Source organism: Anomaloglossus baeobatrachus, assembly GCF_048569485.1.
Source record: "Anomaloglossus baeobatrachus isolate aAnoBae1 chromosome 3 unlocalized genomic scaffold, aAnoBae1.hap1 SUPER_3_unloc_1, whole genome shotgun sequence".
NCBI classification, from domain to species: domain Eukaryota; kingdom Metazoa; phylum Chordata; class Amphibia; order Anura; family Aromobatidae; genus Anomaloglossus; species Anomaloglossus baeobatrachus.
Genome location: NW_027441780.1, coordinates 698,109 through 725,782, shown reverse-complemented (window position 1 = coordinate 725,782; position 27,674 = coordinate 698,109). Strand labels below are relative to the sequence as shown.

Below are 27,674 nucleotides of genomic sequence, written 5' to 3'. Positions count from 1 at the left end.
CCATGGAAGACCCAGAAGGACGTCGTCTATACCCTCAGGCAAAACAAGAAAAGAAATCTCCTCTATGTGACCCTGAGACAGGGAAAGGCGCAAGGGAACTGTCCTCAATGTAATGGAGTCAGACAACATAGTTCCATTAACAACACGGACAGGAATAGGCGCCTCTAACATGATAGAGGGAATATTGTGTCCCTTTACAAATCCTGAGGACACAAAAATCCCGTCAGCTCCGGAATCCACAAAAGCCATAATAGGCCATGTATTCTCAGATAGCGAGAGCTGACCTGGGATACAACACTTAGAGGGTGCAGAAGACGTCTCTAGTAACCCCCCTCTAATGGTTACTAGGCCAGGGAGTTTCCCTGACGACTAGGACACTTGTTGGCATAGTGCCCAGCCTGACGACATACGTAACATATAGGAGGACCAGACTTGCGTAGTCTGGAGAACGTATGACCTAACTCCATAGGAGTGGGAGATGTTTCAGATGCTGAGGAAGATGGTAGTGGACCCTCAACAACTGGAATAGCCCGATGCTTAGGGCGTAAGGAAGAGACCTCGAGTCTACGTTCCTTATGGCGTACATCGATCCTCGTTGCTACTGTGATCAAGTCCTCCAGAGAAGCAGGGACTTCACGAGTAGCAAGGGCATCCTTGACATAGCCAGCCAACCCTCTCCAGAAGATAGGAATCAACACCTTCTCTGGCCAATCTAGTTCTGCCACCAGAGTTCTAAAAGCAATGGCATAAGAACTAGTGGATAACGAACCCTGAGATAGATCTAACAGTCTCAGGGCCGCATCATGGGTAACCTGCGGACCCATGAATACCGCCTTAAGAGCATTAAGAAAGTCTTGATGTCTCAGAGTAACCACATCAGAGCGCTCCCATAGGGGAGTCGCCCATTCTAAGGCTTTGTCCTGAAGTAAGGAGATGATAAAGCCTACTCTGGACCTCTCCGTAGAGAAGCGAGAAGAGTTAACCTCTAGGTGTATCTGACACTGACTAATGAAACCACGACATGATCTGGCATCGCCAGAATATCTGTTTGGTAGAGCAAGTCGAGGATCATGTGCAGATGTCACCATGGTCTGAGGTTTATCCTCTATACTCTTGAGCCGTGACTCAAGTACTTGTATGTAACGGTGTAACTGCTGATATTCTGCCATAACTGCCAGACCCTTGGCTCAGTCCTAATGTTACGGGGGGCTGTCTGATAATAACCGAAAGGAGTATCAGACAGTCAGGGTCCACCGTGCAAAGACTTTGCTGCAGACTATGGCAGAGTGCAATACCTCTGTTAACTCACAGAAGGATATAATAAGAAAGTAAAGCAATTCCTCCCTTACTTGGAGGGTGTGTGGAATGATCTCTGTTAATAATCACAGAGACAAAGGCAATGTGTGCGAAATGGCACCTACCTAGGTCCGCTCTTCTAGTGGTGCAAAAGAGACGAACAGCAGCGTAAGCCGCACAAAGCTCCTACCTGCGTTCGCTCCACTAGTGTGCGAGGACACGAACCACTAGATATGGCACCTGCCTAGGTCCGCTCTTCTAGTGGTGCAAAAGAGACGAACAGCAGCGTAAGCCGCACAAAGCTCCTACCTCTGTTCGCTCCCCTAGTGTGCGAGGATACGAACAACTGCCAGACGCAGTATAAGGAACGTTACCCTAGCGGCAACGTCCACCTACGAGTACAATCACAAGGCCCAGCCAGACCATGTGCCTCAGGCACCTGCCTATGTCCGCTCCCCTAAGAGGTAAGGATACGGACAGCAGCCGAAGCTGTAAGGTATAAGAACGCTACCCTGCCGGTAGCGCTCACCTAGCATAGACAGAGGAATGCCTAGAGGAACGCGCACAGAGCGTCTACTCATATGCATGAACCAAGAGGACTGAGCACCATGCGGCGTGTGTCAGGGTCTTATATAGACTCTGTGCCTCATCCAAGATGGAGGACACCAGAGCCAATCCGCTTCCAGAACGACAGGAGTGACGTCATGCTGGCCTATCACCGAGCAAGACGTCACAAGCACATGACCAGCGACCAATCGGCATAGAAGGTGTCAGAGACATGTGACCTCGTGTCAGCGATGATGTCACCCGCACATGTGCAATGGCTCCAAGATTGGACTTAGTCTCTGGCGCTCGCACATGTGCAGTAGCAAGAAATCTGGACTTAGTCTCCAGCGCTCGCACATGTGCAGTAGCAAGAAATCTGGACTTAGTCTCCAGCGCTCGCACATGTGCAGTAGCAAGAAATCTGGACATAGTCTCCAGTGCTCGCAGCAACCGTAACAGTTTGCCACCGCACCAGGGCGCGGGATGAGCTGGGGCGAAGCACCAGGATTGGCGCATCTAATGGATGCGCCACTTCTGGGGCGGCTGCGGCCTGCTATTTTTAGGCTGGGGAGATTCCAATAACCATGGACCTCCCTAGTCTGAGAATATCAGGCCCCAGCTGTCTGCTTTACCTTGGCTGGTGATCCAATTTTGGGGGACCCCTACGTGTTTTTTTTTTTAATTATTTATTTAATTTAAAATAACAGCGTGGGGTGCCCTCAGTTTTGGATTACCAGCCAAGGTGAGGTTGCCAGCTGTGGTCTGCAGGCTGCAGCCGTCTGCTTTACCCTAGCTGGCTACAAAACTAGGGGGAACCCTACGTCATTTTTTTTTCATTTTTTTGGCTAAATACAAAGCTAAGCACCCCTTAGTGCCACATGAAAGGTACCAAAGGGTGCTCCACTTTTTCTCCATTTTTTTCTCCACTTTTTCTCCACTTTTTCTCCACTTTTTTCTCCACTTTTTTCTCCACTTTTTCTCCTCTTATGCTCCACTTTTTCTCCACTTTTTCTCCACTTTTTCTCCTCTTATGCTCCACTTTTTCTCCACTTTTTCTCCTCTTAATCTCCACTTTTTCTCCACTTTTTCTCCACTTTTTTCTCAACTTTTTCTCCTCTTATGCTCCACTTTTTCTCCACTTTTTCTCCACTTTTTCTCCACTTTTTCTCCTATTATGATCCACTTTTTCTCCACTTTTTCTCCTCTTAATCTCCACTTTTTCTCCTCTTATGCTCCACTTTTTCTCCACTTTTTCTCCACTTTTTCTCCTCTTATGCTCCACTTTTTCTCCACTTTTTCTCCACTTTTTCTCCACTTTTTCTCCTCTTATGCTCCACTTTTTCTCCACTTTTTCTCCTCTTATGCTCCACTTTTTCTCCACTTTTTCTCCACTTTTTCTCCACTTTTTCTTCACTTTTTCTCCACTTTTTATCCTCTTATGCTCCACTTTTTCTCCACTTTTTTCTCCACTTTTTCTCCTCTTATGCTCCACTTTTTCTCCACTTTTTCTCCACTTTTTCTCCTCTTATGCTCCACTTTTTCTCCACTTTTTCTCCTCTTAATCTCCACTTTTTCTCCTCTTATGCTCCACTTTTTCTCCACTTTTTCTCCACTTTTTCTCCTCTTATGCTCCACTTTTTCTCCACTTTTTCTCCACTTTTTCTCCTCTTATGCTCCACTTTTTCTCCACTTTTTCTCCTCTTATGCTCCACTTTTTCTCCACTTTTTCTCCACTTTTTCTCCACTTTTTCTCCTCTTATGCTCCACTTTTTCTCCACTTTTTTCTCCACTTTTTCTTCTCTTATGCTCCACTTTTTCTCCACTTTTTCTCCACTTTTTCTCCTCTTATGCTCCACTTTTTCTCCACTTTTTCTCCTCTTAATCTCCACTTTTTCTCCACTTTTTCTCCACTTTTTCTCCACTTTTTCTCCACTTTTTTCTCCTCTTTTTCTCCACTTTTTTCTCCACTTTTTCTCCTCTTATGCTCCACTTTTTCTCCACTTTTTCTCCACTTTTTCTCCACTTTTTTTCTCCACTTTTTCTCCTCTTATGCTCCACTTTTTCTCCACTTTTTCTCCACTTTTTCTCCACTTTTTCTCCTCTTATGCTCCACTTTTTCTCCACTTTTTTCTCCACTTATTTCTCCACTTTTTCTCCACTTTTTCTCCACTTTTTCTCCACTTTTTTCTCCACTTTTTCTCCTCTTATGCTCCACTTTTTCTCCACTTTTTCTCCACTTTTTCTCCTCTTATGCTCCACTTTTTCTCCACTTTTTTCTCCACTTATTTCTCCACTTTTTCTCCTCTTATGCTCCACTTTTTCTCCACTTTTTCTCCACTTTTTCTCCACTTTTTTCTCCACTTTTTCTCCTCTTATGCTCCACTTTTTCTCCACTTTTTCTCCACTTTTTCTCCTCCTATGCTCCACTTTTTCTCCACTCTTTCTCCACTTTTTCTCCAATTTTTTCTCCACTTTTTCTCCACTTTTTCTCCACTTTTTCTCCTCTTATGCTCCACTTTTTCTCCACTTTTTCTCCACTTTTTCTCCGTTCTTTTTCTATGGTCGGTCTACCCATTAGCTCTGCCATGCATACTGTAGCTCTACACCTACTGCACATGTTACTTTATGATTGACATCTCTTTCGTACCAGAGCTGTCTAAGTCTACTCTGACCCCATATTTGTCATTACTATATTGTCCTTGTACTGTATTATGACATTTGTATCATGTGTTTCATTTCTTGCTGTGTTGCAATTTTTTTGCTGCATCCCAATTGTACCTCTACATTGTTCGAGTTTATGTTATTGTTCTCTCACTCTTATGTGATACTGATTATTGTCATTTTTCATGATTACATGCAGATAAGTCCAATCTGACGAAGGCTCAGGCCGAAACGTCATTTGTAACTTGTTTTGGACAAAAACATATATGCTTATGAAAAAATTTTTTTTCTTAATATGGACCAATAAAGAGTGATTTTGCATTACTATCCATTGTGACTTACTGACTTAGTCTGGGAGATTTAGAGTGCCGAGGTTACTCACTAATTTTATCTATTATTACCTCTGAGCACCTATATACCAGTGAGCAGAGTTTCCTCTACAGTAGTTCTCCTGATTAGGCATGCCCTTACCTCATGAGCAGGGCATTGCAGCTTTGGTAGCAACCATTACGACATGGACTCTGCTGCTGTGGACCCGGGGAGAGTGAGTGCAGATTCATTGCACCCACACTCCTCACATGAAGGGTCCGCACTCCTAGAAAATGGGGGATACGTTCCCTGAGTGTCTCCCCCCCATATTCTAGACGGTCCAGAGTCGTCGTGGGACCCCTTTATTTTTTTTCTTACAATAAATTGGTGAAAGAGGAAATGTTTTGGGGACTGTTTTTTCAAATAAATTTCTTTTGTCGATTTTTTGTTTTTGTTAGTACTGACAGTTTATGATGTTGGGTATCTAATAGACGCCATGACATCACAAACTGCTGGGCTTGATCTCAGGTGACTTTACAGCTAGTATCAACCCGATTTATTACCCCGTTTGCCACTGCACCAGGGCACGGGATGAGATGGGGTGAAGCGCCAGGATTGGCCCATCTAGTGGATGCGCCACGTCTGGGGTGCCTGCGGCCTGCTATTTTTAGGCTGTGAAGGCCCAATAACTATGGACCTTCCCACCCTGAGAATACCAGACCACAGCTGTCCGCTTTACCTTGGCTGGTGATCCAATTTGGGGGGGACCCTACTTTTATTGTGTAATTATTAATATTTATAAAATAATTATAAAAAAGAGCCTGAGGGGACCTCCACATTGGATCCCCAACCACGGTAAAGCTGCCAGCTGTGGTTTTCAGGCTACAGCCGTCTGCTTTACCCTAGCTGGCTATCAAAAATGGGGGGACCCAACGTCATTTTTTTTTTAACTATTTTTTAAATAGAAAAAATTAATGGGCTTCCCTGTATTTTGATTGCCAACCAAGGTAACGGCAGGCAGATGGGAGTGGCAACCCATAGCTGTCTGCTTTATCTGCGCTGAGAATCAAAAATACCGCGGAGCGCTACGTCATTTTTTTAAAGATTTATTTTTACAGCACTGTGATGTCCAGCAATCAAAATACAGGGAAGCCCATTTTATTTTTAGTTATTTAAATAAATAATTAAAAAAAATATATATGGGCTCCCGCTGCATTTTTTGTATTGCTAGCTAAGGGTAATCCAAGCAGCTACTGGCTGCTAACCCCCACTGCTTGGTTTTACCTTCACTGGCAATGGAAAATCCAGGGAAGCATTTTTTATTTTTTTTGCCAAAAAACTACAAAAAAAGGACGTGAGCTTCGCCATATTTTTGTATGCTAGCCAGGTATAGCAGGCAGGTGCTGGAAGAGTTGGATACAGCGCCAGAAGATGGCGCTTCTATGAAAATGCCATTTTCTGAGGTGGCTGCAGACTGCAATTCGCAGCAGTGGGGCCCAGAAAGCTCAGGCCAACCTGTGGTGCGGATTCCAATCCCCAGCTGCCTAGTTGTACCTGGCTGGACACAAAAATGGGGCAAAGCCTACGTCATTTGTTTTCTAATTATTTCATGAAATTCATGAAATAATAAAAAAAGGGCTTCCCTTTATTTTTGGTTCCCAGCCGGGTACAAATAGGCAACTGGGGGTTGGGGGCAGCCGTACCTGCCTGCTGTACCTGGCTAGCATACAAAAATATGGCGAAGCCCACATAATTTTTTCAGGGGGCAAAAAACTTCTGCATACAGTCCTGGATGGAGTATGCTGAGCCTAGTAGTTCTGCAGCTGCTGTCTGTCTGTATGGAGAAGAGCAGACAGCAGCTGCAGAACTACAAGGCTCAGCATACTCCATCCAGGACTGTATGCAGAAGTTTTTTGCCCACCAAAAAAATGACGTGGGCTTCGCCATATTTTTGTATGCTAGCCAGGTACAGCTGGCAGCCACGGGCTGCCTCCAACCCCCAGTTGCCTATTTGTACCCGGCTGGGAACCAAAAATATAGGGAAGCCCGTTTTTTTTAATTATTTCACTTATTTCATGAAATAATTAAAAAACAAATGACGTGGGCTTCGCCCCATTTTTGTGTCCAGCCGGGTACAACTAGGCAGCTGGGGATTGGAATCCGCAGCACAGGTTAGCCCGAGGTTTGTGGGCGCCTCTGCTGCGGATTTCAGTCCGCAGCCGTCCCAGAAAATGGCGCTCTCATAGAAGCGCCATCATCTGGCGCTGTATCCAACTCTTCCAACAGCCCTGGAGCCGGGTGGCTTGTTGGGTAATCATGAGTTAATACTGGCTTTGTTTTACCAGCCAGTATTAAGCCAGAGATTCTTAATGTCAGGCACATTTGACCCGGCCATTAAGAATCTCCAATAAAGGGTTAAAAAAAAGACACCACACAGAGAAAAAATACTTTAATAGAAATAAATACACAGACACATTAGAGACTCCATCTTTATTACCCCCTGTCAGCCCTCCACGATCCTGCTCTTCTGTCTTCTTTCTTTCTAGTGTAGTAGTAGTGACGATTGTAGTGAGGATGAGATTCACCAGCTCATCACTTGGGGCTGGGGAACCTCCATCCTCACTACAATCATCACTAGTGTAGTAGTAGTGACGATTGTAGTGAGGAAGGATGAGATTCACCAGCTCATCACTTGGGGCTGGGGAACCTCCATCCTCACTACAATCATCACTACAATCGGGAAGCAGCGTGCAGCCTTCACTCCGTGAGTGATCACTGCTGGCTGCTAGCGGTAACGCTGACAGACGCGTTACCATAGCAACGGTGCTCTCGGAGCCGCGGTTAGCGGTGACGTCACCGCTAACTGCGTTGCTATGGCAACGGTGATCTCCGTTAATGACCGGCTGTGTCAGCCGGTCCCTAACGGAACGGGGAGTCGACCGTGTGCTAGAGCATGTCGCCGGTACACGGCGATACACATATGTGCACCGTGTACCGGAGAGATGCACTCGCAGGTCCTACATGACGTGTCATAGTCATGTGACCAGTCTGTAGCCAATGAGATAATAGCCACGTGACTGGTCACATGGCTATTTTGACGTCACGATAGGTCCTGCATCTCTGCTGGCAGTGCAGGTCACCGGGAGGATTCAGCGATCATCGGATGGAATAGCGGCAGGAGACAGAGTGCAGGAGGGATCGCGAGGACCGGTAAGTGTTATGGCAATGTTTATTAACTGTTTGTGTACATTTATCATGCATTTTTATGTGTTTGTGATTGCCTCCCATTCTAGCCTATACGTTCGAGTTCGGTTCGTCGAATGTTCGACGAACCGAACTCGAACGGGACCCCCGTTCGGCGAACCGGCCTCGAGCCGAACTGGGACCAGTTCGCTCATCTCTAAACATTAGCCATCAACCATGGTAAGGGGTATGTATATATCCGACCCACCCATCTCTCCAGCTATCTGTAAACATGGCCCTTTGAATGCCCAAAAGGCAGCTTAAGAAAATATTTTTCCCTTATAAGCTACGGTCTCCACCGATAAGCGTTTATATACAGCATTCTGTCTTAGTGTTTAAAAAATTTGAGGTCAAGCGGTATAACATGTAATAACAATTTGTTATTATACTCACCTGCGGGGCGGTAGAGTCTGTTAGGCGGATTTATTCTATGTCTTGTGCCTCCTATCATATGTAAATTACAATACTCCTTTACAGACCCATATGGATGACATGTGCAATGTCATCCACACAGAGTGCGGAACTGTGCAACGATTTAGCTGTTTGATCTGCCTTTTTGAGTGAAGAGCAAAGTACTGTATTACAAAAGTGCATGAAAAGGTGGGAGACAAGCTCAATAAAATACATTGATCACACCTCAGCAGCGCAGATGATAATCTCTCTCTCTCTCTCTCTCTCTCTCTCTCTCTCTCTCTCTCTCTCTCTCTCTCTCTCTCTTCTCTCTTCTCTCTTCTCTCTTCTCTCTTCTCTCTTTCTCTCTTTCTCTCTTTCTCTCTCTCTCTCTCTCTCTCTCTCTCTCTCTCTCTCTCTCTCTCTCTCTCTCTCTCTCCGTGCAAGCAGCCCAGCTCCGAGCAGCTGACTCGTAACCAAGATAAATATCGGGTATCCAAGGCCGATGTTTACTTTGGTTACCAGCGTCTGCAGCTGTCAGAAGCCTCCTCCCAGTCTAGTTACCCTCACTCCCGATCACATGACTACAATGCCCGCCCCGAAACATCCACTGCAGGATCCTGCAAAATAACATATGCGTTTGCATACGTTATTTGCTGTAAAAGCAGGATCCGTACTTCCGTTAAAAAAACGTTTTCAACGGATGTTAAAAAGACGTAGTGTGAAACCAGCCTAAGAAAACTGTTGGCACAACAGGTAACAGCATAGACATTACATGTTTACATCCCACAGTAAAAAACAACTGTGGGATACATACCCTCTCCCAAGTTGAAACATATAGAAATAGTGTGAAATTTTTAATAGTTAATACAGTTGTTCGATTTGGGTTTTCAAATCTTGTAAAATAAAAACAATCACTTTCGCTCATTTTAATTACAGTAGACTGTTATCTCTGACTCACAGCTGCATTTGTAGAAATTGTACACATTATATTGGGCATCAATGGATGACCAAATCAAAGGAGTGACGCCATTTTCCAATAAAAAACAATCTTTATTTGAACATATATTTAAAATATTTTAGCATAAAGCTACCGAATAAAAGAGAGACACAAGCAGGAAAAGTAATTGAATCCCTATAATAATCTAAAGTCAATAAATGGGATATTCGCACCAAAAACCAGGTGAATATATGCAGGGCCAGATTAAGGTTGGTGGGGGCCCCTGGGCAGAAAATCTGGTGGGGGCCCCATAACGTTAACATTTTAAGCCATAACAGTAGAGCACGAACTGTAGCATTTAGATATAAATCCACTGAGCATGGATCTTATCCTGTTCTGCCACATTCAGATTTACACTTATACACAGAAAATAAAGTTACTCACATTTTTTTATTGATCCCAATGTTAAGACAGCCAAGTAATAGTAAAAATACAGAAAGGGAAACTTCTCACTGGCAGCAATGGTTGCTGAAAATCACAATGTGCTCTCTATTGTATTGTCTCCGGAGTAGTCCATAGCAGCTGATGTCTGTACACGGTATGCCATACACTGTATCAGAGGTGGATCTAGGTTTTCCTGTCCATGGAGTAGGAGTTCAGTTTGGCGCCCCCTTCTATACACGGCTTATGCGGTTTGAGTAGTTGTCATGTGACCGCTCATACGCCATTTTCACACGTGCCGATGAGCTGCTCTTCCTAATTCTCTCGATGTTCAGTGAAATACTACAGCCCATAAAGAGAAGCAGGAAGAGAAGCTAATTGTGACTCAAAGTATTAAAATGACCTGCAAGTGGTCATGTGACCACTTCTAAAATTAGCAAGCAGAGCCGAATCCTTACATTGAGTATATTACAGGTTGTTGGATTGGGCATGCTACGGGGCTTACTTTTATTATTAAAGGGGTTGTCCAGCTCGACAAGGAAAATTTGTAGTTATATGACTGCAGACTTCTGAATTCTCACAGCTTGCGGACTGCACACTGTCATGATTTTCCCGTGCCATGAGCAAGTAGTCATGGGACTGCAAGTATGCGATTTGCTTACTTCCGGCCACATTCAAATTAGACGTCTGCAGCCTCACTCAATAGTTACATGCCCTCAAGCTCTTACTGCTGGCATCGGAGAGTCCTGACAGTGTGCAGTGTGCACACTGAGGATTCAGAAGTCTGCAGTCACATAGAAACTTTCATCACAAACCTGGACAACCCCTTTAATGCTACTAACATAATGTAGAAACCCTTGCGGTCATGTAATTTTACAAATCATGGCTTGCTACATGTGTACAGGATCAGAATCAGTAAAATGTACATAAATACACTGTGTGCAGAATTATTAGACAAATGAGTATTTTGCTCACATGATACTTTTATACATGTTGTCCTACTCCAAGCTGTATAGGCTGAGAGCCAACTACCAATTAAGTAAATCCGGTGATGTGCATCTCTGTAATGAGTAGGGGTGCGGTGTAATGACATCAACACCCTATATAAGGTGTGCTTAATTATTAGGCAACTTCTTTTTCCTTTGGCAGAATGGGTCAAAAGAGAGATGTGACGGGCTCTGAAAAGTCCAAAACTGTGCGATGTCTTGCAGAGGGATGCAGCAGTCTTGAAATTGCCAAACTTTTGAAGCGTGATCACCGAACAATCAAGCGTTTCATGGCAAATAGCCAACAGGGTCGCAAGAAGTGTGTTGGGCAAAAAAGGCGCAAAATAACTGCCCATAAACTGAGAAAAATCAAGCATGAAGCTGCCAAGATGCCATTTGCCACCAGTTTGGCCATATTTCAGAGCTGCAACATTACTAGAGTATCAAAAAGCACAAGGTGTGCCATACTCAGGGACATGGCCAAGGTAAGGAAGGCGGAAAACCACCACCTCTGACCAAGAAACATAAGATAAAACCTCAAGACTGGGCCAAGAAATATCTGAAGACTGATGTTTCAAAGGTTTTATGGACTGATGAAATGAGAGTGACTCTTGATAGACCAGATGGATGGGCCGAGGCTGGATCAGTAAAGGGCAGAGAGCTCCACTCCGACTCAGACGCCAGCAAGGTGGAGGTGGGCACTTGTATGGGCTGGGATCAGCAAAGATCAACTTGTGGGACCTTTTCTGGTTGAGGATGGAGTGAAGCTCAACTCCCAGACCTACTGCCAGTTTCTGGAAGACAACTTCTTCAAGCAGTGGTACAGGAAGAAGTCGGTATCGTTCAAGAAAAACATGATTTTCATGCAGGACAATGCTCCATCACATTAATCCAACTACTCCACAGCGTGGCTGGCCAGTAAAGGTCTAAAAGATGAAAAAATAATGACATGGCCCCCTTGTTCACCTGATCTGAACCCCATAGAGAACCTGTGGTCCCTCATAAAATGTGAGATCTACAGGGAGGGAAAACAGTCCACCTCTGGGAGCAGTGTCTGGAGGCTGTGGTGGCTGCTGCACGCAATGTTGATCGTAAACAGATCAAGCACTGACAGAATCTATGGATGGTCGGCTGCTGAGTGTCATCAGAAAGAAAGGGGGCGATATTGGGCACTCATTTTTTGGGGTTTTGTTTTTGCATGTCAGAAATGTTTATTTCTAAATTTTGTGCAGTTATATTGGTTTACCTGGTGAAAATAAACAAGTGAGATGGGAATATATTTGCTTTTTATTAAGTTGCCTAATAATTCTGCACAGTAATAGTTACCTGCACAGACAGATATCCTCCTAAGATAGCCAAATCTAAAAAAAACCCACTCCAACTTCCAAAAATATTAAGATTTGATATTTATGAGTCTTTTGGGCTAATTGAGAACATAGTTGTTGATCAATAATAAAAAAAATCCTCTAAAATATAAAATGCCTAATAATTCTGCACACGGTGTACAGCACCAGAACCAAAAGCAATACCAAAATACATCACTAGCACCCTCATCAGTAAACGAATATATCACCAGAACCACCAATACATGACTACAGTACCAAATTTACTACAACAATATATTGTAATGTCACATCCCCATATACATTTGTATCACATGAATTAACAACTCCCAGTATGTCCTTAACAATTGTAAGAAAATGCTGGGAATTGTTATCAGTATTCATCAGACTTTGGACCATACAGGAACCACAGTTCTGATGAGGAGAAGCATTGAGTGTCACACACATACAGTCACATCCAGGTACCTTGTAGGTGACATCTTCCCTGATCGGAGTCATCCTATTCTTTCTTCTCCATCTTGTCCAGACGTCATGATGACTATTCACATCCACAGCTCCTCTCTGCAGACCTCCCGGGCCTTCTGCAGCACATCTCGACATTATGCCCTTAAAATAAATAGCAGAATGATTATAATGCTCCTAAATATAAATATATGACCTACGCTGTGCGCCTGAATAAATAATTGCCCCTCACTGTGCTCCCTGCACAAAATGACCCACACAATGTCATTCTTATGGTACATGGCCTCTTCTTTCAGTACTGGGCCCCCTCTTCACACCGTCCTCTACATTGTGTACCCACTATACTTCCAAATGTCTATACTGTGCCCCCTCCTCACACTCCCCCTCCTGAGCTGTGCCCTTGTGAAGCCCCGCAGATGCTGTGTCGGTGCATTACCTTCAGGGACTCCACGTAGATGGATCTGGTCACAGGTAGGAGATCTTCTTCTTGTCGTGACGCCACTCTCAGTATTGCGGTCAGTGGGGACCGCCACTGCAGATTAAGGGACGCCTGGGGCTGATGATATGTGCAGTTAGTTGGAATAGCCTCCTGAGAGTGAGGCAAGCCCCAGGGCCCGGTGTAGATGTGTAGAACTACAAGGCGCAGAATAACTCCACACACGCAGGATGTCTTTCAGGGTTTTTACTCACTTCAGATGGCAGGGTGAGTAACCCGGGCGTAGCTGGGATGAACCAAGTGGGAACCAGGTGTCCTTCAGGCTGACTTGTGAGGGTGACTACTAACTCGCCTTCCTTAGCCCTTGGTGGTTTGGGGTAACCCCGACTTTGAGTCCCTATGGGGGTCACCCAGGGAAGATGCTGCAGCCTCTCTCCCCTTCGTTTGCCGTGTGCTTGTTGCCTGGGCCAGATCACTCCAGCTTCTTGCCTCCTGTGAACTGTGGGCCCTATCTGTGGCTACGTGGCTGCGGCTTTTGTGGTGTTGTGGCGTGGGCTTTGAGAGCCCCACACCGGCAGGTTTAGCAAAAGAAAGCTGGATCTATCTCCGCTTCGGGATCTGCCGCCCGTTTGGGCCTGGTACTCCCTAGCAGTCTCCTTACTTCCCACTCCGTGCTCTTCTCTCTAGCTGAGATGGGTTTCGGGTAGCCCTCCTAGTTGACCGTTCTCCCCCGTCGGTAGCCACTGCGCGGGCGCTGTCAGACTACAGCAGCCCAGGGGAAGGGGTCAGCTCTCCTCGGAGCTCCCTGGACTCTGCTCTGAACCGGCTCACATCTGGGACCTTCCCTGCTGCTCCTGTCAGAGCTTCACTTTCCTGCTCCTCACTCCTCCACACTCTGCTGCAGACTCTAGACTGTTTACTCCTCCTTCTCCTTTCCCTTTTGTGCCTGCCTACGCCACCTAGCAACCAGACTCTCTTACCACACCCCTTGAGAGGAGATGGAGGCTTTTGGCCCCCTCCACTATTCCAGTGAAGGTGAAGGCTTTTCCCCCTCCTGGGATCCCCAGGGGTCCTCTCATGGGTACATGTGTGAGACCTGATCACTATGCGCCTGTGTACCACACCCCGGTCAGCCTTCTGGATTACCTGTATTGTACTGTCCCCAGCATGGGTGCAGCACTCAGTGGTGCCTGACCAGGTCAGGGGCGCCACATTCCCCCTTAGTTATCACCAGCACGTCCTCGGGCTGCAAGACAACATTTTAAAATGCATAAAACATTAAAACATGTAAAACATTTTTAAAAGCACCAGGTACCATACATCACCACCCTCCACCCACAAGTCCGTTAACCCACCCAAAACCCTCTCACGTTGGCCGCGGCTTCAGCCACTTCTGGCAGGATGTAGAGGCGGCTTTCATGGGCTGGTGGTTCTTCAGGGTATACCTGGCCTGGTGGATCCGCGCCTTCAGCCTCTTCTGGCAGGATGTAGAGGCGGCCTCCACAGTTGGTGCTGACCAGGTACCCTCTTTGTGGTGGAGAGCCAGGCCCCATAAACAGGCATGCTCTCTGGTCGCAGGCGAGCCAAGGCCCTATATACGGACGGGCTCCTCCTGGTTGCAGACGAGCCAAGCCCCTAAACAGGCTGACTCTGGTGGTGGTGGTGCCCTCTGGTGTAACTATTTACACTGCGAGAGTTTGTGGCTATAGCCAGTTCATAGCCTTAAGGTTTATTTCTCACAATAGTTTATGTGGGCACATCTCTTAAACAGTAACGTTGCAAAACAAACTTTTTCAAACTGGTAACTTCTTTACTTGAACTTATGCAGACTCCTCTTCACCAGGGCTTGGGCCTGTAGGGCTGCGGCACCTGTTGCTTTCTTGACCTTTTTCCTCATCTGTAGTTGTCTCTTCATTAGGTCTTTGGTCTTTTCTTTCTTTATTACTGTCTTTCCTTTCTTCTTCTTTGGGACATGGCACTACATCTAGCGCGTACCAGCCTCTTTCTCCTTGGTGCATGGTGAACTGTACGGAGTCTCCCATTTTTAAGTTTCTGCCAGGGTGTCCTCTGGGCAGATTAGCTCTGACGTCTCTCCGATTGACAAAAATGCCTTCTTTGATACCAGGTGCTACGATGAACCCGTATCCTGACTTGAGGCTGAAGTCCTCCACTACTCCTCTGCAAAGGGGTCCCCGGACCTGGGCTTTGGCTCTTCTCAGGAACCTTTTCTCCTGTAGGTCTCTGGCCGTGACGTCATCTCTCTGCTCTGGGGATGGCGGTGCAGGGGAAAACTGGGTTCTGCGGCGCTGTGTCTTGCGGGCTGGATTCTGCGAAGTGCAGCTTACAAGCTCCCAGGTGGGGCGGTTGGGCTGGTCTTCCTCCGCAGGAGGTGTCAGGTCTTCCTCGTCCCAGCGGGAATATGGCAGCATCTCCGGCTCTGGGACTAGCACTGCTGCTGGCTGCGGGGGCAACTCCTCAGCTTCTTGCCCTCCTCTCCCCCTTAGTTCTTCGCTGCACTCTGGTCGTGGCAGCGCTGGGGATGAGTGTTCCTCAGCTGGCCCAGGCGGTGGACTCTTCAGCGTGGTTGCTGCAGGGGTTGCCTTAGGGGTGTGCGGAGGGAGCATGTATCGGTCCACCATCTCCTGTGGGAACTTGGCCTCCAGGTCAGCCTTCAGCTGCCAGTATGCGGAGTCTTCACCTATCAGGGATTTCCTAGTAGGGACTTCCTTAGACTGGGGAGCGGTGTCTGCTCTGGCCTTGCAGGCCGGGGAAAATGGTGATGCAATCTCTTGGCGGGCCGCGCCTGGCATGGCGGCGGCCTGGTCTTGGCGGGCCGCGCCCTGTATGGCGGCGGCCTGGTCTTGGCGGGCCGCGCCCTGTATGGCGGCGGCCTGGTCTTGGCGGGCCGCGCCTGGCATGGCGGCGGCCTGGGTCGACGTCGCAGCTGCGATGGGATCTGTGCAGGCTGGGCTGGGCGTCGCTGCAGGGACCGGGTCTTGGTGGGCCGAGCAGGGCATCGCTGCGGCGGCCGGGGCTTGGCAGGCCGAGCAGGGCATCGCTGCGGCGGCCGGGGCTTGGCGGGCCGAGCAGGGCATCGCTGCGGCGGCCTGGGCTTGGCGGGCCGAGCAGGGCATCGCTGCGGCGGCCGGGGCTTGGCGGGCCGAGCAGGGCATCGCTGCGGCGGCCTGGGCTTGGCGGGCCGCGCCGGGCGCCTCTTCTGGGACCGCGGTCGTAGCAGCAGGGGTCGGAGCACTTGCGCTGGCCGGGGCAACTCTGGACTCACCCATCAGTGGCACCATCGGGATCTGAGTCGTCGCCGCTCGATCTGGCAGGCGTCGCGCGGCTCCCTCCTCGTAGGTCCGAACCGCCGCAGCCATCTCCAGAAGCTCCGTGCGTCCCTCACTGAGCTGTCGCATAATCCTGGCCTCCAGCTGATCGCAGAAGATAGCTAGCTCCCGGCACCACCAGGCAGCAGAGCCTGGTTCTGGGTATCCACGTCTGGACTCCATCTCTTCTCTCTGCAGCAGCAGGCTTGTGGCTCTCTTTCCTTCCCGCCGTCTCTGGACGCTTCCGCTCTCTTCACAAGCGAGGTCCGAACTCTGCAGGGGATCTCTGGGTAGCCACACCTCTTCGTGGGCGGTAACTTCTTCCAGCGCGGGCTGCTGTTGTTTTTCAGCGCGCTTTTCATGGTGGCAATATGGCGGCGCTTCCAATTTTTCAAGCGGACCGCCCAGGCACATGGTCACCTGTCTGAACAGGTCTAGTCCTTATCCTGTTCGTGACGCCAGATGTGAAGCCCCGCTAACGCTGTGTCGGTGCATTACCTTCAGGGACTCCACGTAGATGGATCTGGTCACAGGTAGGAGATCTTCTTCTTGTCGTGACGCCACTCTCAGTATTCCGGTCAGTGGGGACCGCCACTGCAGATTAAGGGACGCCTGGGGCTGATGATATGTGCAGTTAGTTGGAATAGCCTCCTGAGAGTGAGGCAAGCCCCAGGGCCCGGTGTAGATGTGTAGAACTACAAGGCGCAGAATAACTCCACACACGCAGGATGTCTTTCAGGGTTTTTACTCACTTCAGGTGGCAGGGTGAGTAACCCGGGCGTAGCTGGGATGAACCAAGTGGGAACCAGGTGTCCTTCAGGCTGACTTGTGAGGGTGACTACTAACTCGCCTTCCTTAGCCCTTGGTGGTTTGGGGTAACCCCGACTTTGAGTCCCTATGGGGGTCACCCAGGGAAGATGCTGCAGCCTCTCTCCCCTTCGTTTGCCGTGTGCTTGTTGCCTGGGCCAGATCACTCCAGCTTCTTGCCTCCTGTGAACTGTGGGCCCTATCTGTGGCTACGTGGCTGCGGCTTTTGTGGTGTTGTGGCGTGGGCTTTGAGAGCCCCACACCGGCAGGTTTAGCAAAAGAAAGCTGGATCTATCTCCGCTTCGGGATCTGCCGCCCGTTTGGGCCTGGTACTCCCTAGCAGTCTCCTTACTTCCCACTCCGTGCTCTTCTCTCTAGCTGAGATGGGTTTCGGGTAGCCCTCCTAGTTGACCGTTCTCCCCCGTCGGTAGCCACTGCGCGGGCGCTGTCAGACTACAGCAGCCCAGGGGAAGGGGTCAGCTCTCCTCGGAGCTCCCTGGACTCTGCTCTGAACCGGCTCACATCTGGGACCTTCCCTGTTGCTCCTGTCAGAGCTTCACTTTCCTGCTCCTCACTCCTCCACACTCTGCTGCAGACTCTAGACTGTTTACTCCTCCTTCTCCTTTCCCTTTTGTGCCTGCCTACGCCACCTAGCAACCAGACTCTCTTACCACACCCCTTGAGAGGAGATGGAGGCTTTTGGCCCCCTCCACTATTCCAGTGAAGGTGAAGGCTTTTCCCCCTCCTGGGATCCCCAGGGGTCCTCTCATGGGTACATGTGTGAGACCTGATCACTATGCGCCTGTGTACCACACCCCGGTCAGCCTTCTGGATTACCTGTATTGTACTGTCCCCAGCATGGGTGCAGCACTCAGTGGTGCCTGACCAGGTCAGGGGCGCCACACCCTCACAATGTCCCCCATGCAATCCCCTCTCTATACTGCCCTCACCCTCAGTACCAAAATCACTGAAAGTGCAACTCAATCTCACATTCCCCCTCTTCAGCATACTGTGCCCTCCATACTGTGCCCTCACACTGGCCACCATGCTGCCCCTTCTCTATACTGCCTACCTCCTTCACTATACAGTCACTATACCGCACCTCGGTCTCACATTCCCCCTCCTCAGCATACTGTGCCTCCATACTGTGCCCTCACACTGGCCACCATGCCGCCCCTTCTCTATACTGCCTACCTCCTTCACTATACAGTCACTATACCGCACCTCAGTCTCACATTCCCCCTCCTCAGCATACTGTGCCCTCCATACTGTGCCCTCACACTAGCCACCATGCTGCCCCTTCTCTATACTGCCTACCTCCTTCACTATACAGTCACTATACAGCACCTCCGTCTCACATTCCCCCTCCTCAGCATACTGTGCCCTCCATACTGTGCCCTCACACTGGCCACCATGCTGCCCCTTCTCTATACTGCCTACCTCCTTCACTATACAGTCACTATACTGCACCTCAGTCTCACATTCCCGGTCCTCAGCATACTGTGTCCTCACACTGGCCACCATGCCGCCCCTTCTCTATACTGCCTACCTCCTTCACTATACAGTCACTATACCGCACCTCAGTCTCACATCCCCCCCTCCTCAGCATACTGTGCCCTCCATACTGTGCCCTCACACTGGCCACCATGCTGCCCCTTCTCTATACTGCCTACCTCCTTCACTATACAGTCACTATACCGCACCTCAGTCTCACATTCCCCCTCTTCAGCATACTGTGTCCTCACACTGGCCACCATGCTGCCCCTTCTCTATACTGCTTATGTTCCCCACTACCCAGGCTCTATACTATGCCCCTCACACTTTTCTCCACCAATACTCTCCACTTACAATTTTCTCCCACCATACTGCTGCCTCACACTTTTTAATGGTGCCCCCCTGATTGCCGTGCAGGGGAACATATGCCGCATGCCCCCCAAAGGTACGCCCCTGTACAGTGTACAGGAGAATACATGACTGGTACACAATATACTGTGATACAGACATCAGAGGTTATACAATATACACATTATTATATACCATCTGATGTGTGTACACAGTGTATCACACTGCTCTGTACGCTCGATGTGGTATACCATGTGCACAGATATACAATCCCCTGCACTGATCACACCTGGGCCTACAGGACAGGATGTAACATATTCTATATGTAATATGGGCCATATAGTGTAATGTGTGCTGCAGGCTCAGATGTGATCAGTGCAGGATCTGTGTAGTGATGTTTGTGCTGGAGATCAGTGTGAGTTATTGCAGGGGAGGGATGAGGCCGATGACCCGGCACTGACAGCCCGACCTGGTCTGCAGCAGTTCAGACTCCTGCAATAACTCACACTGATAGCAGAGTGGCCGCTGACACTATGGAACCGGTCTGGTGTTATCAGCGGCGTCCTGCTCCCTCCTCACTGCAGTCTCCTGCCCGGCCGGCACCATGATTAATGACCTCATACTTACCGGGATAAACTGAGACCTCCGGTCCTCCCACAAGCTCCTCTACGGCAGGAAGAAACAGCAGCGCGGTGACGTCATCCTGGCAGACGCAGCCCACACAGCGTGCAGTGGGCGTTTCTGCAGCACAGTGATGGTCGGGATTGAAATACCTTAAAGGTACAGTGCGGTCTTGAACCACTGCGACATTAATAAAATGGCGGACACACAGATGGTGGTGGGGGCCCCCTCAGAGGCTCTTGTGGTGGGGGCCCCTGGGCTGAAGCCCCGTCTGCCCCGCCTATAATCCGGCCCTGAATATATGTGTTTTACAGCCAAATATCACATGTTTAATGGACCAAATGCAGACTCTGCGATTCTAACTGCATTACTATCAATATTGCAAATATTCTTTAATGCAAAGTTCCCCTACAGATAATTTATACTCATAAGAATAAATAAATAAAAGAGTATATGGGGTCCCTTAAGCAAGGAGATAATTCAGAAATGCAGTATAAGTTTCAAGTGAACACACATAGAAGTTACCACAGAGCCTGCATGCGTCCATAAACAATAAGAATCATTAGAGATAGGCTGACGCCAAACACAATAGTATCACAATGATATCACAAAAGTACATCACCTGAATAGTAGTGCCCTGCTGTGACCCTCACACTCCGACACATGTTTCGCAAATGGCTTTCTCGAGGAGCGTGTCAGAGGTGAGGGGCGGGCTGGTTTAAAAGCACCAGGTGACCAATGAGAGACAAAGAACTTTGACCGCGTTATTGCGTCAGAGCAGGAAGCAGAGTAATCCAATTAAGCGGCGCATGACAGCAGTTGCCACAGACGCTAGTAAATGGACCTCCCACAAATCGCGATCACGTGACTGTGATGTCATGACCCACATGATAGTGAGTCATGGCAACCACGTAACGCTATCTGACGCGATGTGGGACGGCCAGCAAGCGGCACGGCGGTCATGCGCACTAGTTAATCTGCAGTACTTAGAAAAAACAGAGAAATAGTTCAACTAATTGATGCCCATTGTCAAGGTCCCGCCTTTCTCCTGCACCTTGTTTTGTAGCTGTGTACTGCCTGCGCTTCAGCGACGGGAGTCCGCTCCCCGGCTATGTGTGTGTCGGGAGAGCCCGTTTGCCCGCAGACGCTGGCCCGTGGGATCTCTCTGCCTGAGCGGTGGCTTTCTATCCCCCTTGGTGGGCTGTTGTCTTCAGTCGGGACTTGGGTGGGAAAGGACCTAAAGTCCAGACCTCAATCAGTGAATTAACTTAGTCCGGTAGATTCGGGACCTCGTTTCAGGGTCTGAGTACCCCCCTCTGTGCTCCGGTTTCCAGTCGGTTCCCCGGTTCGGTACCGGCGGGCTACTACCGTGTCCCGGTCCCTTACGGTTCCACCAGGCCGTCTTCCCGGCTCCTGCAGGCTGAGGCCACCGTCTGCCTCCTAGCCAAAGGGTGTCCAGGCTACGACCCAGACCCCTGTCAGACTCTTACTCCTCTCAACTCCTTTCCTCTGACTAACTGTAGTTTTCCCGCCACAGGCTGTCTGAACTCCTCGGTGGGCGTGGCCAACCACCTGGCTCCACCCCCTGGTGTGAACATCCAGTCTTGAGAGGGGGATTAGGGTTTTTAGGTTGGCTGCTGTTACCTTTTTAGGGGCACGGGTGTTTGTGAAAGGGCCTGTCTGTGACTACCTGGCTAGTCCAGGGCGTCACACATGCCATATCTATTGCTGGGAATAAAAAGTTATTTTGATACCTGTAGTAAGATTTTTCCGCTATAGTTAAAGGGGTGGTTCACCCATATTTTTTATTGTCTAGATCGATATTATATTGAGAAACAATGTTTCTCTCAAATACCTTATGTTGTCAATAGTGCCTGTGAGAGGCGCTATTGCAGACCGCTGCTCCCCGTCCAGTGACGTACCCGTCCAATGCTGCCACGTCACATCCGTGCGGCCGGCTACAGTCTTCCAGACGCTGAGCTGTGAGCGGTGTTTCATTCACTGCTGTCACAGCCCATTTGCTCCCCCCTCCTCCTCCCTCCTAGCACAGCACGACCCATCTCCTGCTCCCCCTGCTCCCCCTTCCCTCCTCCCTCCTCCCTCCTCCCTCCTAGCACGGCACATCTCCTGCTCCCCCCTCCTTCCTCCCTCCTAACACAGAACGACGCGTCTCCTGCTCCCTCCTCCCTCCTCGCAGAACGCTGCAAGCAAGAGACGTGCTGTGAGGGAGGAGGGAGGAGGGAGAAGATGGGCTCAGAACGCAGCCGGCCGCACGGATGTGACGTGGCAGCATTGGACGGGTACGTCACTGGACGGGGAGCAGCGGTCTGCAATAGCGCCTCTCACAGGCACTATTGACAACATAAGGTATTTGAGAGAAACATTGTTTCTCAATATAATATCGATCTAGACAATAAAAAATATGGGTGAACCACCCCTTTAACAATCCCAAAATCTGACATAGTTCACTGACTTTTTGGTAATTTTGTCCACTAAAAAGAATGGCAGAAGCCATCAACACGTTTCCTGCTGCATATCTACCAATTTTGGGTTGAGATTCAAAAATAGTGAACTTGTGACCGATGCGACACTTTCCGACAACTCTAATGCAACTGCCATCTACAATCTTCTTGAAAGAGTGAACTAAGTATTTGCATCCCAATTCATGCTAACATTGCACTTTGTTAATTAGCTGATCCAAACACGATCCAAACACCAAAAACTTCCTTTCCTTCACTGTTTGATTTAGAGATGGTGCACAGTCAGCAGAAAGGACAGGTTCTTCGTCCGCAACACTTAAAGTTGCCAAACCAAAGAGATCAGATTCATTTGCAGTTGGCAACTCAGGAACAGAATCCGAATGTTCTTCTTTACTAATATTTTGGTCCATTTCTTGTGAGCATTGTTCGGAAAATGAAAGAATAGTTGGGGTATGATGAGTTAATGGTGAGATTGGTTTAACCCATCAAAAAATTGTTTTTCAAATGAAAGAGCCTTTTTATTTTTTGATGTTGTCAAGTTTGGTCTTTTGAATTGCAATAATTTGATTCATGTGGGGTTGAAACAAATTGCAGTTGATCACACCTGTCAGGAGTGGTAGGATGAACAATTCTTTCTTCCGCCATATGATATTCACTCTCTCCACTTACTGTGTAGCTTATCGATGAATTTCCATTGTAAAGTCAGTTTGTATTCCGATACTGACATATCTTAGACCGGTGGCTTCAGAACAGTGTTGATTTTCAGCCAAGGTTAAATTATCAGTTTGAATTGCTCCCGGAACTTCAGAACCTGGAAGTGGTCTCTTCCTTCTGCAACCCCTTTTTTTTCAAATTTTCATTTATTACACATTCTCCGTCCGGTACGCAATTAAATATTGAAGGTGTTGCATTTGGTCGCAAAATTCTTCGTCCTACATTCTGAATATAGCAATCAGAAGCAAAGTGACATGAGCATAAACGATAGTTTTTGTTTTTACCCGCATCATTATTGATTTTCTGAACTAGTTCATCAATATTTGAATATTCTTGACCCATTGCTAGAAGCCAATCCTTAATTCTGTTGACATCTTTGGGAAAGCGGTGTAATTTGACATCAGAGCTATGACCCGATTGGTCCCTGCGGCTCAAGCAGTCCTTTACTAAGCAAGTTGGCATACTGTTTGAAAACTGTTTCCTGAATTGTTTTTGAAAGAAAAAAAATAATTTATTTTCTATATAATTATTTGTTTAGGAATAAATAATTTTCTTTAAAGGAAAACTTGCAGCATATTGCTCAACTATAAACTGTGCTCGATATATACAGCATTGTATAATAATGTATATAAGATCCCATGCCAATCTGATTGAAATATAAAAAACAGATTGAGTATAGTCAGGCAATGTGTCAGCCCAGTAGGCTGTGCATCACTAATGGCGTGTCGTAGAACTACACTGTACAACGTTTGCCATCAGTCTTTTTAGCCAGTATGGATGACGCGTCCTACGTAATCCACCCAGGCAGACATTATGGTGCTGCGGAGGTGCACCTGGAGTGCCCTTCTGAGGGCAGATCGCATTACTGCAGTGCGCATGTGTTTAAAAATAGGATAAACAGCGCCATCGCAAAGTGAAAGCCTGTGTGGATGACGTTTGATTCGTCATCCGCAGTGTCCTTTGTAAAAGGACGCCAAACGCAGAACAGAGTAGGCGGTGGACTGAGAGCGGAGTATAAAAAACCTTTTGTTTTGGTGTAACGGTTTTTTTGGGCTCTATATCCAGTATTCTAGGATGCCATAAATAAGGGTTCAATGATGATGGTGGCGGTAGAGCCATTGTGTGCGGTGATAATGGAGACGGTAGTGCCGTCCCCCATGATCACCGCACACACCGACACTACTGGCCCCATCACCACACACACACACACACACACACACACACACACACACACACACACAGAGTGACTTCAGCGCTGATAGAGCAACTCACTTCAGTTGCTGCGTGAAGCTGACAAAGAGCAGTCATGGTCTGTTGTCGCTCTCTGTCAGCTGCATGTAGCAGAGCTGGATGCGTCGTGGGACATCATGTGGATTATGCCGGACCTGGAGGGGTGTTTGTGGAGTAATACATTTTTTTTAAAGAGGGTTTTTTTTTTTTTAATTTCAAATAAAGGATTTTTTCGGGTGTATGTGTTTATTAACTTTCACTTACAGATTAATCATTGGGGGTGTCTCATAGCCACCTGCCATGATTAACCTAGGACTTTGTGGCAGATATTGGCTGCCATTAACTCCTTATCGCACTAGGGCAATTCAGGATGAGTCGGTTATAGTGGATGCGGCAATTCAGGGCGGCTGCTGTCTGAAATTTTGAGGCTGGGTGGTTCCCCATAATGTGGGGCTCCCCATCCTGAGAATACCAGCCTTCAGCCGTATGGCTTTACTTTGGCAGTTATCCAAGTTGGGGGTGATTGCACGTTTTTTTTTTGCAATTATTTATTTATTGTACGGCACGTTATAGACCCACCGGCGGCTGTGATTGGTTGTAGTGAGACAGCTGTCACTCAGCATGGGGGCACGTCTGACTGAAACCAATCATAGGCGGCGATGGACAGGGCAAGTGGTGATTACGAGATGGAATAATGAGCGGACGGCATTTTCAAAAGAGAACCCGCCAGACCAGTGTGACTGATGTGCATCGCCGCACCGACGATTGGTGAGTATGACAGAGGGGGGAGAGGTGGGAAATAGGGAAGAGAGGGGAGAGATACAGAGGTAGAGAGAGTGATAGATGTAAAGAGGAGTAGATATAAAAAAAAGAGGTGCAATCAAAGTATTATGTTTTGTTATATTTCCTATATTTGCTTATACTATTGTATTTATGTAGAATTTACTTTTATCTTTTCTTCTCTTCTTATTTTCTCTTCTGCTTATAAATTTTCAAGCTTGACTTCCGCTCCTTTTCCATCAATAGAGAAATAAACAGATAGAAAAAGAGAAAGAGAAAGAGTGAGAAAGAGACATGAATGTAAAAAGAGTGAGGGAGAAAGAGACAGAGTGTGACAGAGAGAGAAAAAGAGAGAGAAAGAAATATAGAAGGTCACAGAGACATATATAGGGAGCGAGAGATATAGACAGAGGTAGCGAGACATATAGGTGTAGAGATAGAGGTTAATAGAGAGGGATAAATATCAAGAAGGATAGATATAACACAAAGGAGAGATATGCAATTAAATTAATAGTTTATTGGTTTTTGGCGTATATGTGCTTATAGTTGGGTATTTATTTTTATTTTACTTTTCTCTTTTCTTCTCTTCTGCTTGCAATGTTCCAACCTTGCCTTCCGCTACTTTGCAGAAAGAGAAAGAGAGAGACACACACAGAAACATTGAGATAGAGAGATACACAGAGAGAGAGAAAGAGAGAAGAAGAGAGATAGAAATAGAGAGATAAAGAGAAAGGGGAAAAGAGACAGAGAGCGACAGAGAAAGAAATAAAGAGAGAGAGAAATAGTGAGATAAAGAGAGAAATAGAGACAAAGAGAGAGACAGAGAAAGAAAGACAGAAAGCGAGGGATAGACAGAGAGAGAAAAAGAGAAATAGACAGAAATCCAAAGAGAGTGAAATAGAGGGAGAGAGAAAAAGAAATAAAAGAGAAAAAGAGCGAGAGACAGAGAGAGAGACAGAGAGAGAGAAAGAGACAGAGAGAGAGCGACAAAGAGAGCGCAACAAAAAGAAAGTGAAATAGAAAGAGAGAAAAAGTGATAGACAGAGAGAAATATAGAGAGAGATAGAAAGAAAGATATAGACAGAGAGAGAGCGAGAAAGAGAGACAGAGATCGAGAGAAAGAAACTCACCATCTACCGGTCACTGCGGAGGGACTACACTCTGCCCCCGTATTTGGAAAGGTTACACCACCCCAAAGACAGGCAGACCCTGAGCCTGTACAGACTGAGTGCCCACAGCCTAGAGGTGGAAACAGGGCGGCACCGACAGACATACAAGCCGCGGGAGAACAGACTGTGCCAGCACTGCCAGCAGGGGGCTCTGGAGGATGAGACACACTTCCTGCTGCACTGTAACAAATACCCAGCAGTGAGGGCCTCCCACTTCCAGAAACTTACCACTCATACCCCAGACTTTCCATCCATGGACGAGGAGATGAAACTCCGCTTCCTACTGGGGGAAGAAGAATCAACGGTGGAGATCGCCGCCCAATATGTCACCACTTGTCATAAGCTGAGGGGAACATAAGGCCCCTAAAAGGACTTTCAGAGCCCAAATTGTGCCCCTAACTCCCTATAACCCTGATCCCCTCCCATCACACTTAATGTATTTCTCTTGCTTTGAAAGAGAGATAGAGAGAGAGAGAGCGCGACAAAGATAAATAGAAATAGTGAGAGACAGAGAGAAATAGAGACAGAGAGAGAGAGAGCGAAAGAGAGAGAACGAGAGAGAGAGAGACAAAGAGAGAGCGACAAAGAAAGAGAAATAGAGAGAGAGAAAAATAGAGAAAGAGAAAGATATAGACAGAGATAGAGACAGGGAGAAAGAGAGAGAGAGTGACAGAGAAAGAGAGGAGGGATATAGAAAAAGAGAGAGAGAGAAAGAGAGACATGAATATAAAAAGAGAGGGAGAAAGAGACTCAGAGCGACAGAGAGAGAAAGAAATAGAGACATAGAGAGAGAGCGAAAGATATAGACAGAGATAGAGAGGGAGGGAGAAAGAGAGACTCCCTATAACCCTGATCCTCTCCCACCACACTTACTGTATTTCTCTTGCTTTGGCAATACTAATTGTATTTTGGTCCTGCCAATAAAGCATATTTGAATTGAATTGAATTGAGTGACAGAGCGAGAGATAGAAAGAGCGACAGAAAGAAAGAGAAATAGAGAAAGATAGAGACTAAGAGAGAGAGAAAAAGAGACATGAATATAAAAAGAGAGAGAGAGGGAGAAAGAGACAGAGAGCGCGACAGAGAAAAAGATAGAAAGAAATATAGAAGGTAACAGAGACAGATATAGGGAGCGAGAGATATAGACAGAGGTAGAGAGACATATAGGTGTAGAGATAGAGGTTAACAGAGAGTGATAAATATCAAGAAGGATAGATATATAAAAAAAAGGAATTGTGCAATTAAATTAATAGTTTATTGTTTTTTGGCGTATATGTGCTTATAGTTGTGCATTTATTTTTATTTTACTTTTCTCTTTTCTTCTCTTCTGCTCTTCTCTTCTGCTTGCAATGTTCTAATCTTGCCCTCCGCTACTTTGCAGTCAATGGACAGAGAAAAGGATAGAGAAAAAGAGAGAGACACACACAGAAACATTGAGATAGAGAAATACACAGAGAGAAAGAGATACACAGAGAGACAGAGAGAGAGACAGAAAGAGAGCGACAAAGAGAAAGTGAAATAAAAAGAGAGAAATAGTGATAGAGAGAAATATAGAAAGAGAGAGAGAGGAGAGAGATAGAGAGAGGGGAAAAGAGAGAGACAGAGAGAGAAATAAAGAGAGAAATAGTGAGATAAAGAGAGAAATGGAGACA

The 27,674-nt window shown here is 47.3% G+C and overlaps 1 protein-coding gene and 1 long non-coding RNA gene across 2 annotated transcripts in view; one reads left to right on the top strand and one right to left on the bottom strand.

The window, feature by feature from the left end:
• Window positions 1-27,674, top strand: part of LOC142258701 (uncharacterized) — a 279,057-nt gene that overhangs the window by 108,108 nt on the left and 143,275 nt on the right. The window lies entirely within an intron of this gene.
• LOC142258705 (uncharacterized) lies at window positions 9,980-19,742 on the bottom strand. The gene is made up of 3 exons (XR_012727844.1): window positions 19,656-19,742; window positions 12,621-12,761; window positions 9,980-10,168 (listed from the first exon to the last, which is right to left on the bottom strand). It is a non-coding gene; the product is annotated as an uncharacterized LOC142258705 (long non-coding RNA).